The sequence below is a fragment of the Syngnathus leptorhynchus genome, chromosome 1 (genome assembly GCF_054491065.1).
Source record: "Syngnathus leptorhynchus isolate UIUO chromosome 1, UIUO_Slep, whole genome shotgun sequence".
Classification (NCBI taxonomy): Eukaryota; Metazoa; Chordata; class Actinopteri; order Syngnathiformes; family Syngnathidae; genus Syngnathus; species Syngnathus leptorhynchus.
Window position 1 is genome coordinate 19178390 of NC_141195.1, and position 22671 is coordinate 19201060.

At 40.8% G+C, this 22671-nt stretch overlaps 1 long non-coding RNA gene across 1 annotated transcript in view; it reads right to left on the reverse strand.

Annotated features, from left to right (window-relative positions):
- Positions 1-22671, reverse strand: part of LOC147062508 (uncharacterized) — a 145907-nt gene that overhangs the window by 52766 nt on the left and 70470 nt on the right. The window lies entirely within an intron of this gene.

Genomic DNA, 22671 nt, shown 5'->3' on the forward strand with positions numbered 1-22671 from the left:
CATGAAGATAAAAAAAACAGTTTTGATTGTACTGTTTATTATGTGCTTTGATAACCTCACCAAACAACAACACTCTTACAGATTCTGTTACAGCACCAATTTCGAAACAAATCTTTTCATATCAAAAAACACTTGTTATAAAAAACACTTCCAACCTTAGAAACCTATTTACTTGCTTCCTTCTAGTTGATGGCTATAGTCCATCATAGCTCATGGATTTGTGACTGCCAGCTTTCTCCACGCACAAAGCTTTTTGGTTGTAAACACAGAAACGTTTAAGATTGTCAGAGCAAAAAATAATTTTATATGACAATCCCTGTGTGGAGTTTGCATGTTCTCCCCGTGTACGCGTGGGTTTTCTCCGGGCACTCCGGTTTCCTCCCACATCCCAAAAACATGCTTGATAGGCCGATTGAGCACTCCAATTTGTCCCTAGGTGGGCGTGCGAGTGCGAATGGTTGTTCGTCTCTGTGTGCCCTGCGATTGGTTGGCAACCAGTTCAGGGTGTCCCCCGCCTACTGCCCGATGACGGCTGGGATAGGCTCCAGCACGCCCGCGACCCCCGTGGGGACTAAGCGGTTCAGAAAATGAATGAATGAATGAATGAATGAATGAATCTTATAAGACAAAAAATAGTCATTGAAGTTTGGGGAATAAGGCTAACTAAATTAATCTTCCCATAAATCGTATAATGTTGCAGAGCCTAACTATAAATATTACTCGTGATCCATGCTGCCGAGCCTAACCGTAAACATTACTCACGATCCATGCAATGTGTTCCACAGCGTTATACTCTGCACAAACACAACCTCGGCCCTGACCAATCAACATATACAAGCACATCAACGCTTACCAAAGCATTTGTGTGAGATTTTTAGGTAGCAAGCACAGACTTTGGCATGTAGCTATTTACGCAGTTCTCGCCGCTACATGTCCTGTTGCACCGACGCGCTCTTGTCTTGCAAGAAATGTTCACTTAAATGTTATTTCACATGTTCATCACCCGGCACCATTCAATTGTAAGACCCCCGTGGGCCTCACTATGTTTTGGCCTGCACACGCCCTTAGCTCGTTGACCCCAATGCGTATCCCTCAGCCCCCATAGGCAGTGAAGGATTGTACAGCACGATGGCTGAGTGGGAAGGGGGGGGGGGGGGTCATCAGCAATAGGGAGGAGCACTTCTTCGGGAAAAAGCATTAAAGAGGCAGGTATTGATTTGGGATTTTAAATGTTTTTCACAGTGATATATCCAATTAGCCTCTGAACCCTCTATGGGTTTAAAGTGCGCTCCCTTGAGGCTGAAGAGAAGGCCACTATAAGACTTTTTTTTCCTGCAGAAAAAAAAGATAATACCTGTTCAAGCCGAGGTTCGTAACGACTTTGGGAAGGAGTGTCAAAGAAAATATCAATCTAAATGCTGATGATAATTTGCCTTAGAAATACATGTGAAATTTGGGTCCCTGTGCAGGTTTTCTTTCTCTGCTGTGGACGACAACCGGACTTGTTTAGGCAGCAAGGACAGGTTCTGGATATTGGTGGGTGTTAATACTCTCTGCACATCTACTGTAGGGATAACTCCGCCCCCCCCAACCACACACACACACACACACACACACACGCATACACATTGCCCCCCGCAACCCTACTCATATTTCTTTGCCTTACCCCGCTCAATCGATGGTAAGTTATTTAGCAGATAAAAGAGTTTGGATCAATCGAGCAGCACATATCAAAGAGCCAGTAACTTGTGTATATCATCCGTGGTGTGTGTTTGTGCGTGCGTGCGTGCGTGCGTGCGTGCACACGAGCGTGTGTGTGCGTGCGTGACAGGAAAGTGAACTTGTGCATGCCAGTGTCAATAGCTTAAACATATGTTTCTGTAAATCTAGCCAGACGTTTGACTGTTTACTGACAATCCGAACCCAGCGTAGCCTAACAAAAGTGTTGGGTGGGTATGCACTACTGTTTTGTCAAAACTAGTGTGAAAGACATACTGAGTGTGTCACCTATCTTTGTGCAGTAACACACTAACAGCAGGGGTGTTGCACCTATCCTTAATTTGATTCCATCTGTTATTAATCGACTGAACTGAGCCAATTCAGCTGAAAAGGTAAAAATGACTCAGACTTTGAGAAATAGTGGACAGGCCAAGTGCTGCTTAAAAAAAAAAAAAAGACTGTGACGCAGGGAGAAAAGGTGCAACACGAATGCCGGAGAGACAATGATGGAAGGATCCCAAAGGCAGAGGAGCGACGGATACGTTAGTGTTTTTAAATTGCAGAGCAAGGACACAAAATGTTGTTTCATGCCAAAGCAGAAATTGATTTGAATGCTTTGACAACTCAAAGGAAATGTCGATCCATCCAGGCACAAGCTGCAGTGGTGAATGCAAAGCAGAGGGGGAAAAGTATTTTACATCCTGGGAGAGTAAGATGACGTTAGTAAAGTCAAAGGGGAACATCTTGTAAATATTATAGATCATCAGACAAATGCAGGCAATCACAGGAAAAAATATTTGTATCCTTCCAATAAAGGAAAAAAAAAAAACCTTCCTTGAAATTATTTACAACAGCCAAAAATAATAACAAAAACAAAACTACTTAAAAATAATGAAGTATTAGCCATTGCTTTTTGGTGGTCGAGGAGAATTATTTCATAAAGCCAGATAATGAAATTGTACGAGAAAAAAATTGATTATATACGCTTAATTGACACTTTTGTTTTCAGCCTTTTGAGTCAATCACTGTGGTCCTACGATTTCTGCCATTTTCAAAGAAACTCGTGTACGTCAACATTCACAGTTGTTTGGCCCACTCCTTGTGTAACAGCTTCAGATATCGCATTTATTTATTTATTTATTTATTTATTTATTTATTTATTCATTCATTCATTCATTCATTCACCACAATTGGGTGGGTCTATATTGGGTGACCTGCTGCTAAGACCAAGCTCTGACACTGGTCGGCATATTTTCCTTCTGATTGTTTTGATGACTTGAGCAGCCCCACAGCAAAACTGAGGATTGTCCGTTTCATAGTAGGTACAGTACAGTGTTCTTATCTGTGTTTGGCAAATTTTTGGGTGACCTGCAAAAAAAAGTTCCATTTTTTTCTCAACTGGACAAGGACATTGGAGCACAAGTTTATTGCTTGCCAGTAAGCAAGATGGGGAAATTCCAGTATGGTTGCTTTGAAGTTATTTCTGTAACCTGTGGCTTTGTCTTTCTTTAATGGACATGAATAGAGTTGAAAGTCAGCTTTGACTTTTTGTGACTTTAAAAGCATGTTTGTGGCATGGCGAATGAGTGTTTAGGACATTGACTTCACAATTCAGAAATTGAGGGTTCAAATCCTGGCCTCGACATCCTGTCAAGTCGAGTTAAGTTTATTTATATAACCCTTACTCAAAAAGGCATCTAAAGCCCACAAATAGCAAATATTAGTGACATACCATGATCTAAATCCCTCATACAAGCCAAGGAAAAACTGAAAGACCCCATATGGGGAAAAGAAGAAACCTTCAAAAGGTACCACAGATCGCCCAGTCAGCTGGGGTGGACTCCAGCTCAAAACTGACCTCATATGCAATAGGCACACTGTGAAAAAAATATGTCCATAATTGGGGTACTAAAATTGAACAGGAGCACCGATTGGGTTTATTTTTATTCAATATTTGGCATACAGCGATAATATGCAGGTTTTGAATTAACTGTGTGGTTTAGGTCCAAATAAAAATTGCTTGCAATGCTCTGAATAACCTATGCACACTCGACCAAACTGCACGGTGTTCACACCCACAGGTGCGTGCATGCACACAAGATCCCTCATTTAAAATGATCAGTTAGTCACTGTGTTGCCCAGTAGGGCCCGAGGAGGTGGGGATTTCCAGTCAGGCAAAAAAACAGGTGGCATCCACTTGTAGTGCACAGCTGCAGTAGCTGCAGTAAAACTTTCAGTAAACTACAGCACAGGTAGAACAGCCTCAAATACTTGATGTATAGGACACAAAGTTTGGAGGTGAGAAGTCAGAGGTCGTGAAAGACCACAACCTCAACAGCTGACACACATCTGAAAATGTGATTAACACACACACGCACGTGCAAGCAAACAATGCAGAAGTCTCACTCCGATGGGATCGGCCTTCGCACTGCTTACCCATACACAAAAAGGAGAGTGCCACGCATGGCCTGTTTTCACCGCAAATAAACTTCACAGAAACCATACACAAATCAATAAACACCATCCGAGCTTAGCACCAAACACAATTTGGCCCACTCTTTCCATGTTCGTGCTTAGGTTCCAAACACTCTTCCTTTCTGGGGACATGTCGAGATGTTAGCTCAGTTTTGTGGGTGCTTTTAGAGCCATCATGTCAAGGACAGTTGATTTACATGGGGAAAGTCCCTTTGCGCAAATACTCAGGTGTTATGGTGAGGTCAGTTTTTTTTCTACAATGACTCATCATGACGGCACAGTGAGATGGTTAGAGCACGCAGAGAATCCTTTCAGGAACTTATTGAACTTTTTTTTTATTTACACAGGGCAGTGGGTTCAAAGACTTTTAGCAGGGCAGGTGAAAGGGGGGCACTTTTTTAATTATTTTGTGTATACAAAATTATATATATATATATATATATATATATATATATATATATATATATATATATATATATATATATATATATATATATATATATATATATATAAACAGACGCATGCCAGCACACACACACACACACACACACACACACACACACACACACACACACACACACACACACACACACACACACAGCGTGAGAGAGAGAGACAGAGACAGAGACAGAGAGAGAGAGAGACAGAGAGAGAGACAGAGACAGAGAGAGAGACAGAGAGACAGAGAGAGAGACAGAGAGACAGAGAGAGAGACAGAGAGAGAGAGAGAGAGACAGAGAGAGAGAGAGAGAGAGAGAGAGAGAGAGAGAGAGAGAGAGAGAGAGAGAGAGAGAGAGAGAGAGAGAGAGAGAGAGAGAGAGAGAGAGAGAGAGAGAGAGAGAGAGCAGTGCAAATGTTGGGTTCCAGCTGTATCATAAAAAAGGTTGTGTTGTGTGTCCCCCACACAGCCAGTGTTAAAGACTGTTCACAATGACTATAAGTATTATTATAACATATCACCTTTATCTGTCAGTAAAGAAGCTTATTTATAAAACTGTTATCCATCCGTGCATGCTCTTTTTAAAATTCCTTCTGACCATTCAGTCCCCTTTAGGCAAATAGTTACACTAAGACAAAGCATCGATTCACGTGTCCACAGCAGGCAGAGCGATCTACAGCACGGAAATGGCTATTGGGGGTATTTGACAGGGACCAATATTCTTTATCCTGAACAATATCCTAAAATGGCTAATTATGCGGGATAATTAGCAGACTAATTAGACAATTATCTAAGCAGACAATCTATTAGCATGAGGAAATCAATGTAAGGGAGCTGGCACATAGCAGCAGCGATTGGGACTGACTTTTTATCACATCTACCTGTTTGCCTGGATTAAACATTGCTGCTTTTGGGTTACAGGATAAATAGGGCAAAATCATCTGGCCTGGAAAGTCCAATAAATAAATGCTAACGAGTATACCCGCTTCGACAATTGATGGAGGATTAATTTAAGACAATTAGCCCAAAGGAGAGAGAATGCAGGGAGAATGTCGTCGGAAAGAATCAAAATGTGTTTCCCACAGGACACAGTGAGGCAGTCAGGTCCCACTGCAGATCTTATCTGGAGATCTTGTCAACTATTACTGGTGTCCTTGCTGGTTATTCTCCTGATTTTCGCCGGCTGCTTTCATGGCCAAATCACACAAAGGATGTGTCTTTCACCTACAATTACACCCCTAACACAACTCTTCATTATGCTCACACACACAGCTGCACAAAGCTCATCTTACGTATACACACCACTGGCATCCCGTCAAAGTGGTGCTAAATTCTATTAAAAATAGTGCAGTGCTCGTCGCAAATTTACATTCGAATTAGGGCGAGGAGAAGTAATTACTCCAGGCGAGCGCCACTAATTGAATGAGGGTGCAGCCTTTTTGCTCCTCTCTCATTGTATATTAGCAATGCTGTGCAGTTCTCTTCAATGTCATTGTGCCACGTACTGGGATGCCCTCTTCGAGGGTCCGCCTTGTATGTGTGTGTCTACAGTATTTCTATTTCGAGCTACAGTGATACCTTGAGATACGAGCAGCCATTCGGACATGTTTGTGCTTTGACTTGCAAGCACAAACTTAAGATACAAGCGTGGTATGGTTGCTCGTGAACTGACTACCCCCACACACCTATACATTGATCTTTTTTTAAATTATATTATATTGATATTATTTAATATTCATAAAATGCAATGATGAAATGTTTCTTTTTTTTCTCAAAACACAAACACAATTCTTTGTTTTGTGTGGGTGGGAGGGTCATCTGCAATTAATTAATGGCATTTCCTTTCATTTCAATGACAATGATTTTAGAAACATCTGAATTACAAGCGAGGTTACAACACTAATTAAACCTGTAGCTCAGGGGCGTAGATCCAAATGTGATAGGTTTCTGAGCTTTAAGGATAATTAGGTGGATATAATCTATCTGAATGTTGCCCTTTGATTACTATTTTTTACTTGGTTACTAAATTCTCTGCCTTTTGCTGTGGGAGATGACATCAAGTGGAGAATACAAGATATGAGCAGGGTAGCCACAAACAACCCGAGGCAATGTTTGTGTTAGGCCTCACAGACGCATTTACTGTAACTGTCACACAGGACTGGAGCTTTTCCCACTGGAGAATTTTCAACTGAAACAGCAGCAACAGACATCATCGCAGTTGCAGATAACTGCTAATTTAATTAGAGACGGGGTCATGAAATAAGTCAGCTGCGATATGTTAAGGGCAAAAGGTGGCACTCAGGAACGTCACTTGTGGCTATCTGCCTTTCTGATGCAAGTCAGTCATACAGAACAAAGCAGTCTTTGACTCAAACTTAAGAGATTGTTTTTATACACAACATGTGTCTTTGTTTAGTTTGACAGTAAACTTCAAGTGGCAGTGGTATTAAACAGCTTGATGCGTCTTTTTTTCATGAAATGTTCCCTATTTGCAAAACCGGCAGTTGATGCAAGCTGAGTTTACCGCCACCATACAAGAGTGTATCTTAAAAACCCTTACACAGCTTCCATTTAGATGCTCTGATATCATCCTTATCATGCACATAGAGGTTTTTAACTAGTGGAATGGAATAGGCGAATGATCAATTCATCCATTCATTAAGTCATTTATTTTCTGCTTTTATAAACTTCCACAGTTAAAAGTGTGTCAAACAAAGAAGAATTGTTCGTCATGGTTATTAACGATGGCCGTCACTATTACCAAAGTCCAAATGTAACAATTGATTTGATTTTGATTTTGATTTTTTTTTTAAATAGAGTCCAAAGACGATACCTCAGCAATGCATTAAGAATAAAAGAGAACACATTCGTCTCAACTGTTTTAATTTTTACATACGGTAATTAGATAAACTTATAAATAAAAGCTTTGCTGTTTCATTTGGCAATATCTTTGTACGTCAGAATTATTTTGTGGTTTCATGACCTTTAAAAATTGAGCAATAAAAAAAAAATCATTCAGTAACAATCAGCCAATAATTACCAAGTCAACCTCATTCTTGATTGGATTGAAAATTAACTATTTTTTAAGGACAGTAAAATAAATGTGTGCGCTCTCATGTGTGCCTCTTCCCTTGTGGCAATACCTGCTGACGCACAACAGCCAGACTCAGAGGTCAAACACTTTACAGCCTCTGCTCTCATTGATTCATGACCTCAGGGTCCAGTCAAGTGCACACACACCAATTGAGATACAGACAAAAAGTCAGATTATTAAAGGCATGTTTACATTCTGTTATCCAATGTACCTGCACCCGACCTGCTGCATTTGCCCCAAACAGAATTTTGGGCTTGTCTCTGTTTCCTGGCCTGAGGGCACAGCCGGTGTTCAGTGTGTTAACATGAGGCGCACAAAGTGAAGGAACAAAAGATATGCCTCAAGGTAATTCTCAGATGCCTTTGAGAAACAAGGGAAAGTCTCCATGGGGGTATGGGGGCTTGTGAGAAAGCAGCGTTGGATGAGGGATGGCGATGTAACAAGGCAGCAAAGGCACATTTAAGCTTGGGAGGGGTAGGAGGGGTGTGTTTCGGTTTCTCACACGGCCCAAAATGGGGAAGATGTGTCACGAACATGCTTTACAGTAAACAAGAGTCCTTAGCATCCCCCCCCATCTAAGTTATCTCCTCAACTCCCATCAAACAAACAAGGAAGAGAGAGTATGTTTAGAGATAGAGAGATGAAAAGAGGTGAATGACAGAAAGGGGCAGTTAATGATGTTAAAGCGATGATGGGTGTTTTTCCAGTTTTTCACGATTACAACAGCTGCTCACCAGGGATGGTTCACATCTCAACGCAAGCATGAGTATATTTGTGGGGCTTTCTTTTAAACATCAAACAAACTTTATTTTGCAAGCACATCATCTGGAAGTATTGTTAGAGTGAGATAATCCAGGTGGGTGAGAAAGAGCCTCTCTGAAGTGCTTTCCATTGATGGAGCTGATTTCTATTTCAAAAAGAAGAGGGCTGCAAACAAGGCTGCAGTCACTGGGTAAACAAAGAACAATTTCTTGATGAGAGGACTGTGGAGGACCTTTGAACAATGACAAACATGCACACACACACACACACACACACACACACACACACACACACACCCGGTGTCCAAACTGCTAAGAGCTTACATTATCATTATATCATTATAATATCACATTGGCCTTGGAAAGCGAACCATGAAAAAAAAAAAAAAAAAAACGTTTTATTTTATTTTTATAATTTCCTTGTCAGTACCATATGACTTTGCTCCATTCTTTGGGTTGTGTATCTATTTATAATAAATCCACATATTTTGGGGCTTAAATGCAAAAGTAAATAGTGGTGTGGAAGTCCCTCCATTTCCTGCTGACTTTCTGTCATGAGAATTCATGTACCACCAAATACACACATGCGGTGCGGAGGGGGTGGCCCTTTCCCTGTTTCCCAGCAAAGCCCTGCCTGTCAGCACCAGTTTTTCTACACTGACCCATCATAACCACTGCGCAAACAGGTGCCTCTGGGGTGAAGCACAAGTCAAAAGAAGTATGGAGGAGTATTTAACCTCAAAATAGGCACGGTGTCGAGGAAGCCGGGAGGATGCTGGTGCAACAAAAGCCGGCATTCATTCAGCTCCTCATCAAGGGAAGGCCAAGACCTCACCTCAGTCGCCAACTTTTTGATTAATCGCAGACCTTCACATAATTTGCACAAGTTATCATACGCCATAAATCCAAGCATGCAGAGGAAACACTTATTGCAATCCTATGAAAAATAAATCTAAATCAAGAGGATTCTTGCGCTGCATACCCTGACAGTTCTGTACATGATGTGAAATTAAATGAAACATGCATGAAACTCTACAGAAACTATGTAAGTCATGTTACTTATGTTTGCCCCAAATGTTTGGTAACAGCTCTGTCTATCAAGAACTGGAGAGGAGGCAGTTTTTTTTTTTTTTTTTTTTAGCAAGGCACTGAAACCTCCAACTTCTCATGGGTGCAACAACATACACAATTCTCTTCCACTGAATTTGTCTTCTCTCATCAGATTCAATAAAATACAGGAAATAAATTCACTGGTAATAAAAGCCACGTTGTCCAGCGGAGCACCCCAAGGATATGTCCTCACTCCACTCAAATTCTCTCTCTCTCAACAAACAATGCACCTCAATAAACATGGCTGTCCGGCTCCAGAAGGCATTCCAAAATGAGAAAATTGAGGATGAAATAAAAATAAACAATTGAAGTTGTTCACACAACAATAGAAGAAGTGGATATGCTGTATGCTTTGAATTATGATTGGATTAGAGAGGATATGAAATATTCATCTGACTCCTGAAGGGACGACACGCCGGTAAAAGGGCCATTGATTTGACAAGGCAAACAAACGCTGATGAGGGCTGCTAATCAATGGCCTCATTGATGACGGTGTGCGGTGGCCCTGGGCTCTGAGCGTTTGGATGGCCTCGCTGTGAATAATGAATGAGGAGATTCCCGATTGATCAGCCTGGTTTGTCTCGTTTTACACTCATCTGGCATCTCAATGGGGCTTTTGGCACTAAATGCAAAATGTCCCTGATGCCATATTGTTTTCGAGAAAAATTTGGAAGTATTTTTTACATTCTGGATCAAAAAAGAGAAGTCGAGTTGTTGATTTTGGGTTCCAACATTGTCTGTGTCTGCGTTAGCCCCGTGATTGACTGGTGATCGGAATAGGCTGCTGATCAAGCTACAAAACATTGTATAGTATACATGAATGTTGAGTTTCTCAAAATGGCCCCTGAAAGTCAGTGTAAAAATCTTCAGTCAGTTTGCCCTTGAGCATTAAATATGTGGACTGTCTAGCAGGTACCCAAGCCTACGCGCACTTAAAAAACATTGGTTGGGGACGCTGTGTTGTGTCATTTTACTGGCTTCCCCACACCAGTGCTGAATGTCAACTCTCGTCTTCTTTTGTACTCGCTGCAGATGGGGAATGATGAGAGGAACAAAAGCGCCACAACAAAAAAGGTTCCCGACAATGCAGCTATCGTCACTGAATCTAGCGCTGCTGTCGCTTCGCCCTCCTCTTCACCCTCTTCCTTTGTGCCCCCCTCCCACCCAAGCGCCATCACACATTCACTCCTTCATGGAATATCACTTAGCTCTGCCCTTGAATCCTCCTCCATAAGTGCACACACTGAGGTGCACTGTGAGAAGACTTAAAGAAAGTCAATGCATGCTTTTTGTGCGACGGCGGCTGCAAGGTAATGACGATGACCAATTTGCAAGCAACACTTGGCCCCACTTATTCTCTTCTTCAACCATTTTGCATAATTGTCAATTTTCCAACAAATACTGGACTCAGAGTTCTGTTTATAGTCAGTTCGTATTTACCTGTTGAGAAGGACGCTTGTATCATACAATGGTTTCTGTGAGTTCTACAAACAATTAAAGGTACAAGATGCGGCCAGAGAGGTTGAAGTATAAAAGCCATACAGTATATATTCAGCTACTACAAAGAATATATTTGATTCCAAAACATATACAGAAGCTACAGAATAAACAATGATCATAACTTTATCATCTGCATGTACTTAGCAAGTTGTTAGCAGATCTAGACTTCTGCGTTGTACATCAAGAAGTTGATGTACGACAGTTATATTCTTCACAAGGATATTTTCCATGCCAGCCATGATATAGACAGGATCAAATCCATTACTGTCAAATATCTCAGATTACGCAATATTAATCAGAGTTCTGCATCCGTACTAGTGCTCAAACATTGTGCAATGTGTTCTTGTTTTAAAAATGTGGGGGTTTAGTTCCCCCTTTTAAGAAAATTCTGACATTTCCGTATCACAAACCACATTCAAACGACTGTGACGATGATGTGATTTACAAGTATCAAGTATGACAAGTATTTACATTATTTACATTTATTTTCTGGCTACAAAAAGTCACAACATGTGTTTTCTTTCTGAGCTGCAATTATCACTTTTCCGTATCACAAACCACACTCAAATGATTGTGACGATAGTGTGATTTTCAAATATCCGCTTTTTTTTTTTTTTTTTTACATTACTTGCATTTATTTTTTTATTTTCTAGCTCCAAAAATTCACAACATGTGTTTTTTTTTCTGAGCTGCAATTATCGCTTTTCAGTTAATGTAAACAGTTTCTTGGGCCTCAAGACCTCCAAAGAAGTCTCATTGGAATCGTGTTGGATGCAGGCCAACCCACAGCTCCCTATTTTTAATGTAGATTTTTACAGGCCAAGTCATTGCCATTAAAGTTGTGTCATCAGATGGTGGGTTGGGAGTTTTGAGCCACTTTCTCTACCTGGAACAGTTTTGTCCTAGCTTTGAGAAAACCAACAAGCGAGCGGAGAGAGAGAGCGAGAGAGCGAGAGAGAGCGAGAGAGAGAGAGAGAGAGAGAGAGAGAGAGAGAGAATGGCTAATACCAATGTTTGTTCCTCTCAATTACAGTTTTAAATGGAAATCAATGAAGCAGAGGGAATGAGCAGAGCCCTTATCGTTGGGGTGATAATCACATTAAGACCGAGCTTAAATCAACAGCAGACGTTAGCCTCTTGAGATGGAAGAACAATACAGAGACTATTCAATCTTCAGTCTCTCTCTTGTAATCTATCTATCATTTGCACACAACAGTTGTCTCCAATCCCTAAACCGCTGTCTGGTTGCTGGGATACCACCCATAACTTTCACCATGGTAACATCTGGAATAAAGGTGGGTGGGCATGGAGCCAGAAAAGGCCTGGAGTTTCACTGTGGCTATAAAACTAACTAAAATAAATCTCACCACACAATACACACATATACACAGACACACACACATTTCAGGCAATTTAATCCAAGTTAACCGTTTCTCACCTCTCTTACAAACAGTAAGGAGCTCCGCTTGTGTTGTAGCCTAAACACAGGAAAAGCCACAACTAAAATGATGTATTTCAGAGTTTTTGTTTGACAGTGGAACCTACAACGGCAGCTTCTGTGTTTTTTCTCAACCAAGTTGACATAGTCTTGAAGTGATTCTTCCCTTGACTGGTGTCGAATGGAAATTATCGATACATTATTGTAACTCTCTTGCTCAGCTAAATGTTCTAAATGAGTCACATCAAGTATGGATACACGTGGTTAAAACCACACCGTGGCACTAAATAAGCAATATGATACCCGTGGGGTTGATTATGTTCCAACTGTCTAACCGATGTCTTTGCGTATGTACCACACAGAGACAGCTTCTGTAATTGATAATGTCAGTGTGTAAAACCAAATACATTAGGCCACAATGTGTGTTTTGATTTGGACGAAATTGACACTTGTTGGCACAGTCACACTTTTAGTGTTTTTCACTATTTTTGAAGCCTCTTTCCACTGCTTATACTACAAACAGAAAGAAAACCGTTTGGACTGCTTGCTACTGCATGCCTCCGCAAACTATTCGGTAACAGAAAATAGACTTTAGCCCAGTGGTGTAATGCGCTTATGGTCAATTTGATCCAGGGGCAGGCAGACAGATTCTGATGTGTGGTGGAAGCCATTGTAATTTGTTCAAAAACATGACATCAGAGGGATGGATGGATGGATGGATGGATGGATGGATGGATGGATGGATGGATGGATGGATGGATGGATGGATGGATGGATGGATGGATGGATGGATGGATGGATGGATGGATGGGTGGATGGGTGGATGGGTGGATGGGTGGATGGGTGGATGGGTGGATGGGTGGATGGATGGATGGATGGATGGATGGATGGATGGATGGATGGACAAAGAGATGATGGATGATTTTTTTTTTCAATAAAGTAAAGCTAGAAAGCAGAGCATGCAACAGATTGCATGTATCAAGATGATCTTGCTGTGTTAATTTCCTCAGCAAAGGTGTCTGATATCATTACGACTTCCATCCTCACCTAATGCACATTGAAAAAAATATTACACATACCGGAGCGAGATACAAGGATGAACTTCAGAAGAACTTGAAGAAGTTCTACTCCAAATGAATACAAACAACTTGCAATGAAAGTGAGTACCAATCACTTACAGATGAACTGCCTGACATTGAAAAAACAATATATAATGTTTCTCAATGCAATCCAGATCATTTTATTTTAAGTACGATACTTGCATTCAATCTAAATAATTAAGAAGGAATTGCTCTCTGTTCATTTTTTCAGGCTTTAATTAATATTATGCCAATCCCAACCTTACAGTGCCCATGCATTGTCACACATTACAATGCTCTCTCTCTCGCTCTCTCTTTCTCTCGCACACACACACACAGGTTCCCCTCCTGTGCACATCCTTTATGCTTGGAGGATGAAGATATGCAAAGCGTCACTATCATCAAAACAAAAACTGCAAGGGAATATAGGGCAATTGGGTGAATTAAAATGCATCCCCAGAGACATGTCTTTCTTTCTCTTCGCCTCATCTCTCAACTTCTCACACGGCAAATCGTCTCCTGCACATGGTTCACATTACACCAACTCCTAATGGACAAAATCATCGAAACATGCTCTTGTATTGTGGGTAGTTTGCAATAAATTCATACAGGCACTTTGCCTGCATGCTGGTTCCAACAAGGTCAGGAAAGCAGGTTCTCCAAACCAAAGACAGTAAATATGCAATCAGGCAAATAAATGGGAATCAGAGAGTCTGTCATGAGAGATCAATATAGAAAAGCAGTTATTGATGATCATCTAAAAGAAAGAAATGGACAGCGTATTAAGCTGCCAGACAGATAAGATTCACTTCTCCGGCTTATTTTATCAGTACTTAATTGGACAAAGTGGATTCTTCTCTTCAAATAGTGACTACGAGTGCAAATGGGAATGCGGCTCGCACAGATATCCTCGCATCTTACATCTCGGTGGATGGATGAAGGAAAACTGCGGAGAAAGTGGAAAGCCAATCGCTGCCCAGCCAATTTTCAGACAGACTGTGGTCAATAAATCAATGAAGACGCGGTTAGACGATAACTATTGAGAGCTTCAAATGACAGAACATGCATTTCATAACACTAAAGCAACAGTTTGTCCTTCACACTAAACAGGAATCCACCAGAGAATGTTCTCAAGTGTTGGTTTAGTTTTTTTGTATTTTTTTTTAACGCTAGTCATGAGTGAACACATTCCCGCAGACACTGGAGTTGTTTTGATGTGAATGACTACAGTAAATGTTTTTGTTTGAGATAACAAAGATTCATCTTCACCTCTGTGCCGGCACAGCCAAGTGTCTGCATGTGCCGCTTTCATCCATACTACTTCATCTTTGTGCAAAAAGCCCCCCTTATCTTGTTCCCCCACATGTAAGTCGGTTTTAATCTCCTCCTCTCTCCCTTGCAACATCTCCACAAATGCACTTATGGAGAACTCTCTCTTCGGCACACACATACACGCAGAGACGTGCATCTAATTACCTCATACAAAGTGCCAGGGAGCATTTACAGCAATGTGTGTGTGTGTTTAGAGTTTTGTAATTAGCAGAATATATTTAAATACATGGAGCCGAAACCCTCCTGGGAGTGTTGTGTCTGCCTCAATCTCTCACTTGCTTTATTCTCACGGCTTGAGCCTCCACCATTCAAAAGCGCCCATCGAACTTGCACAAACACTTTGTTCTCTGCTTTACAGTCTGCTCCACCTCAGCAGAAACTTGTATGCTTAATGACAGTCCACTCTGTCATCTACAAATATTATCCCTGGGGACAATAAGCAAATCCATAAAGATGTTCTTCAAGATCATTTCATCCAAATTAAAAGGTTTTGTTTTATAAGATAACCCACCGACAAAATGGAGTTTCACGTCTGTTTTATGACGGGACACACTCGAGTGTTAAAGAGTAAAAGCCAGCTAGCCTCCCTGTGAGCCCCTCCCCGCTCGTCAAAACTCTCTTAATTATTCAGCAGGCATCCTGGTGTCTTTCATCTCTCTGTTAATTGCTGTGGTTGACTTCTCACTGGGACCACTGTACCCAATGAAAACCTGTGCTTGCCCTGCATTGTGCCACAAGCTAGAGTGTGTGTGTCTGTGTGTGTGTGTGTGTGTGTGTGTGTGTGTGTGTGTGTGTGTGTGTGTGTGTGTGCATGTGCGTGTACACGTGTGTGTGTGTGTGTGTGTGTGTGTGTGTGTGTGTGTGTGTGTGTGTGTGTGTGTGTGTGTGTGTGTGTGTGTGTGCGCGTGACTTATAGTCCATAAAATACGGTACATATATAAATGAGAATATCAACTAACTATTTCAAAATTTGTTGTACAACAGCAGTTGGGAAACAGGCAGAATATGACAGAATGTGATAAATCACAAACAAAATCCAACAATATGTCCAAAAGATTTAACATCTCTTTTGACTCTGACAGGACTGTCCATCTCACAGACTTACATTGATTGCCACATCACACACAGTCGGCCTTGGACCTCTCAGATACACACAAACAGATGACATAAAGCGCACATATTTTGATTCCTTAACTAGGATGTTTCAGTACAATAGCAAGAAAGACAAAATGTACCATTTATATCCAATCAATCAATTAGTCGATTTATCTATCCTTCCATTTTCAACACTGCTTACTCTGTTCAGGGTCATAGGGAATTATTCAATCAACTTTTTTTTTTTTTTTTATTTGTTAAATGCATGTCATATACAAGGCCTGTTAAACACTCACTCATTGAATCAAAGAATTGAACAGAACGTTTATTATTGTGTGATAATTCACAAAAAGATGACGAACCTTTTTATTCTGCCTGTAATTTCCTGGTACATATTTTTTTATTCTTATTTTTTGGGGGTGGAGGGTTCACCTTTGTTGACTGATTCCCAAAACATGCATTGAGATATGAGCAGTATATATAGTACACACTTCCCTACCGCAATCTATGGAGTAACTTAAACGAAGAGGCCATATTTCATGTGTGTCTGTACAGGTTAATATGAAGGATTCTAATCTTAAACATGAAACAAATGCAAAAGATTTATCTTCATGCAGCTGCCAAACTCCGATGATTCATTTCCCGGACTCCTCTTACCCCCTTGTTTACTTTTCTAAACTCCTTGAATCCTCCCTTCTGCTGCCGGGGGAGTGCTCAGATCTGGTTGAAGTACAGCTACATGTAATCAGTGTCATGTCCATGTGTTTGTATTGATATCCGTGTTTGCCATTTTTGGTGAAAGGTTATATGGGAGGCTTGCATGTGCAACTGCTGACAACAGAAGGCATCCGTGATGATAATGGGAAAACTCACAGTGTATGAGAACAGCATAGATGGACAAAAATCACAAAAACACAGCTGAAGAAAAACAGCTGTAGGACTCCAATTGTAAACAAAGAGGTGTATGAGGTAAGCATCTGTAAGCATCAGTCAGCATAGTTTTTGTTTTGTTTCCCAAATGAAAGCACAGCATTGTATCAGATGAGTTGTCTGGTAACCCTGTTGAATGTTATGTAACAGTTTCAGGGGGTATTACAGGAAGGACACTTGGGTGTCAGCCTCCTACACGCCAAGCTTTGGGACGATAGGTCCAAAGGTCTATACAGAGAACTTTAACGATGGAGCTTGGACAAAATCTTTGTTTGTAAAATCCCCCCCAAAATTGAATTGTTAAATCTGACAAGTAAATAAATAATTAGATGCCTTGCAATGGGGCCATCGAAACTTTTTTTTCTTTCTGGAATAAAAATGAAAGGATTTTAGAGCCACTTTGAAATTCATTGACTTCAATTCATTAACTAGGGTAAAATCATTCAAACAAGCAATTATGCAATATACTGTTTATTCATTTATTTATTCAGAAAAAAGATGTAATTTCACAACTTTCAGTTGGTGACAAAAAAAATGAACTGTATTAGAATATTATTTATGATGTGGTTGTAGTTTGCAGTCCTTCGTAAATCTTAATTTCTGATTACCACTTTGAACAAGAGAGCACAGTTTAGGAAAGGTGTGGTCATCTTCTATCATTACTGACCTAAACAGTGGTACGACTATACTGACACTAGATAATTAGAGTATGCTTTGAAAGGTTTGTTTTATTTTCAAACGGTGAACATTAATGGCATCGTCTTCCTTAATAACTGGGATGTTATTCATTCAGTCAGTTATTCCATAGTGTACTTTGGCACCCACACGTGAACGCCTTACTTGTCATTATACGAGTATACCCTTGAGTAGGCCTCAAGTTCATCTGTAGGGGGTGCAGACAGAGAGAGCCCAGGTGATATTAGGAGATAGGTCACATTGCACCGTAAACACGCTTTGTCTGCTTATTCATTTATTTACTACACTCTCGTCACACTACTCAGCTTGTCAGCAATAAGAAGCTGAAGGGGCACCAGTGGGCTGGGTGTTGGCAGTCCGTCCATTGCTTGCTAGCCAGTTCAGATGCACTTGAGGTGATACAGTAGTAAATGACCATTATAGGTCTTTAGAAAAAAAAATACTCCTTATCAGAGTTGTTTGGATTGTAAGAATTTGGTTATCTCAAGATTTAACCAAAAAAAAAAAAACATGAGCATTATTGCATGCGTTTGTGTGCAACCTTGTCCCACTATCGACCTCCTGCTCTTTAATATTCATGAAGTCCTTTTCAGCAGCTCAAGTCAACACAATGTTGTGATGCTCCCGCACTCACTCTGAATCCATTCCCATTGATCACCACGAGCTTTCCCAAACATGCATCAATCCCGTTCAAACTTCGGATTCATTTTAACACGTTCTTCACACCATGTGCTTCCAACCTAGCATAGAGTTTCATCAAGGTGTGATTTTTATCGTTGTGCAACAATACAAGACGGCATCTCCGTTTAAGGATTTATGTCATTCAATTGCTAGCAGTCATAAAACGGGGCTTGAATCTCTTTTTTGGGTACTTAATTCTGATAATTTTGCAATATCACAGGAATGGGAGTAATTATTGTAGAGAATAAATGCAAGATTGTGCCAATGAAGATAATCCAAAATAATGTATTCCAGAGTTATATTGTTTCTATTCAACAGTTCTACTTGCGGAAATTAGTGGTAACAGGAAGCGACAGCATTTTTTTTTTTTTTTTTTATGTCATCGGTTATTTGCTTAACACGTGCTTGCATTATTAGTGCAAATAAATACAAGTGTGTCAACCATTGCTTTGGAAGTCTGTGTAGTTACAATGATGCCGTTTTGTAATTTTTTTTATATTTGTAACAGAAACTGGTCAAATTATCGGAGATATTCCACGGGTAGCAAATGAAACACAACAAATTCAATTTCATACAATTTTCAAAATTCTTGGTGGGCTGTACTCAGGTTGAAGAAGACATTCTAACGAGACGTAAAATCTTGATGGACTGTCATTTTTGGGAAATCCTCTCACGTTGCTACTCTATAAAAAAAAAAGTGTCCAATGAAAAAGCTTGCTTGACACTATTTATGTATATTTCTATTTGTGGTATTCCATAAACGTATGTTTTATTCAACAGCTTTGCTTCAACATATCTGCCTCACTTTGTACCGCAATCTGATTTCCATGTGATTATGTGTGTGTTGCATATTAAGTGACACACAAATTGTGTTTGTATTTGCGGTTATGACACCAACCATGTTTTTCCAAACCATGATGCTGTCTACTTCATCTCGGTTTGGCTCACAGATAGACCCCATCTAGACAGGATTTGACTTTTTCCACGCATCTCCAGACATCGATGATCTAAGGCAGCGAAATTTGCGGCCGAAAGCATCACAAAAACAATGCGGAATTATTCATCCGTAATTATTTATTAAAACTGCTCCTACTGTCCACTTCCAAACAAGCGTGGTTCAGTTTACACCACGGCAGACAGTCCATCACAAGCGTGACACACTAAAAAGCTCGGTGTGTTTAAGCTGGTAATACAAACCCCAAATCTGTGCTGCACAATTTGGCTCAGTGTGACAAAAAGTGCCAGTGGGGGAATAATGTGTCTCCTGGCGGGGCTAAAAGGGATGTGAGACAGATGTAAGATGGTGCTTGAAAATGAACTAAAGACTGCACTGAGACTCCTTCTAAGCAGAACAGCACACACAATAAAAGGAGAGAAAAATGCATTTTATCATTGAAATGATGGTCTCATCAAACTGCCTGTTTGTCTTAAGGGAGCCTGTGGCCACCGGTCTGCATGGCTAATCGTAGCATTGTGTTAATTATGGCTTCACAGCTTGCCCCGAGCGTAGACTTGCAAAGCATCAAGCGAATGTATACGCTCTCCCTTCATGCGCATTCTCCATATCCTCTTTGGCTGTCAACAAACCTCATCTTGATGCTGTCTGGCGGCTAAAAGAGACACTTGTGTTGTAACGAGCTGAGGAAGGTGGATACACACATTGGCACTGGCGTCCGGGACATCCGCTGCATTATTCATTCTCCCAAATTGGGAACGCCAGTTGTGAGCTCACACATAAACAGAGAAGGATTCATCTGATAATCTCCCCCATGTGCGGAAAATATAAAACATTTAATCATTCCAAAGAAAAAAAAATCATAGGGAAATGTACAAAATCAATATTTTATGTTACTTACTGTACCTCTTCTTTATTACAAACCTATTCAGGATCCAACATTAAAAATTAAAGGTGGCAAGAAAAGGGAGGAGAAGTGACGGCGTGCAGGGGAGGGAGGTAGTGCAAGGGACCTAAGAGTTCAAAAGCGACGACGGCGTTTCATTCATGTTTAAAGGCTCTTTTTGCTTTCTCTAAGAGCCACAGAGGCAGTTTTGAAACAGGCGGCAAAGCTTTGATAGATGGAGTGCACTGAACAGCCAAGGTGCTGTCAACATAAATAGCAATAAAGAAGTGGGGGAAATGTTTTCAACTGGAGTTTTCAAGGTTATGGCCCATGGCAATGATTTGAAGGCGCCACTGCTTGGCTGCACTATTGGTTATGCATGGAGACTTGCGTGTCTGTCCGCCACACATTAATGAAAACAGTTGATTGTGTGTATTCGTGCAGCACCACTCGAGTCTTTGGCAGAAAGCATTGTTTCATGCATTAGCACTTACGCCGAATAGCGCAGACACACTCGGTCCTTGCTTTTGTGTTTGAGCTTCTTTAATAGCACGCTAAACGTGACCTTTAATAGGTGTTCTTTTGTTTTCAAGATTCAGACGAGCTGGTGATTAAAATCGGTCTCTTTCTTTGCAAACTTCTCCTTGTTGCCAAATAATGGACGATTAATAACATATAAGATGAAGCCAAATGCTTGAGCGTTGGAAGAAAGTAAAAGACTCTGATGATTGTCTTTCGACCCCGTTCTCTGTGTCCATATGGCTTTGGTTAACGGCTGTCAACACAGATGATTTCCCACAATCGGGTTGTCGGCATACATAAGCGTTGAGTCTGACACAAACAGGGTCACCATAACTTATTAGTGAGGTAAGATTAAGATTCCAAGCTTAATAACTCAAATTGTGACGTTAAATTGACGTCATGATCAGTGTTTTCTTACGGACTTTGTTTTGATTAGTTTGTTTGATGTTGTCAAGTTTTCCTTGTGTCCAATTTTTTGTTTCCCTCCAGCCACTTGTGTCTTGTCCGTGCGTACTTTGCTGTCTGATCAGTTTGCGTTTATTTAGTTCCATGGTTTCTTTCAGTCTTTATTAGTTCATTGGCTGTGTTGCTGTCATGTTGTTAGTCGCAGTAAATCAGTCATGCCACCTGAAGTTTTGAGTTCATTCTATGAATTTCTTTGAACATGGCTTATTTTATGGATTTTGGTACTTTTGTATTATGGTCCATGGCCCATTATTGCGGGTGGGGGAATACAGTCGACCTCCACATAATCAAAGATCTTATTTAAAATATTTTGTAGAATATTGAAATAGAATCAAATTATAAATGTGTATCAGGAAGCGATCAACGAAATATTTTACTTTAATTTACTTTTTTCTTCTAGGTAATATCTATTCAAAACACCCAAGTGGTTATCGGTCAATAAACCACCAGACTGTATTTGACTTCTTTTCATCTGGACTAGGAAAAAACCAAAGCATAAAGAAAAGAGGCAAACAAAAAGACCGTGCATCATTTCTGTTTGTTCTTCTTGTATGTGAAGTGTGTTACAAGGATGCTTACTGTGGATTACACGGACAAGCAAACATAATACACCATGTTTGTACAAAATACAGGAGAGAAAACAGTGAGGGGCAATGAGGCAGGAACAAATCCTGTCTGTCTGCGTACACTAATGGAAGAAAGATGTTCAGTTCCAGAGAGACCCTCTCGAGGCTGCAAAGTCCCAACCACGACTATATCCCACTGATTTTGCTATAATATCTCCCTTTGAAGAGAGTCACCATTTGGTTTCAATGATGGATTCTGCATTAATGGACCAAAATAAAACAACCATGCACTATGAATCATCCCACAAAAGTTTGAATGGGCATTTTGCACAGTCTGAAGAGCACAGTTGTCCCCCTTACAGAAGAGTCCCGCCCCTCATCCCTTTGGAAACCTCATATCTTCCTTACCTCCCCCCCCCCCCTTTTGTCTTTCTCTCTCCCAGTGGAAGTGTAGTGCAGGGCCCAGGGCCCCTGCCTGTAATTGCTGTTGAATGGAGTGTTTTCATGCAGTGTTAGGCTGGGTCCCCCCCTGGATTAGCATGCTTACGTTCACATGCACACACACACACACTCGTGTGCTCAGATACTCAAATGGATTAGTGTGCTCACTCATGGGGAGAGGAGGTTGATTTGAGCAGACAGCAGCCGCCTTTGGAGAAAGCCCGAGGAGGCCTGGTGGATTTTCAAGCACATACTACACACACTCGTACACACGTACGTGCGTGTGCACCATAAGAATAGAGGGAATCCAAGAAACGACATCTAAGTTGCACTTGCTCATGTGAACAAACGCGCGTGCACTCCCAAACTGAGCTCCCAAATGGAGGCCGTGTGCGCATAAGACATATGGGGTGAATCATGTGTTAACAGGGAGGACTGATTAACACATCTGGAGAAAGCCGGTGGGATGGGAGAGGTAAGGTTTTGG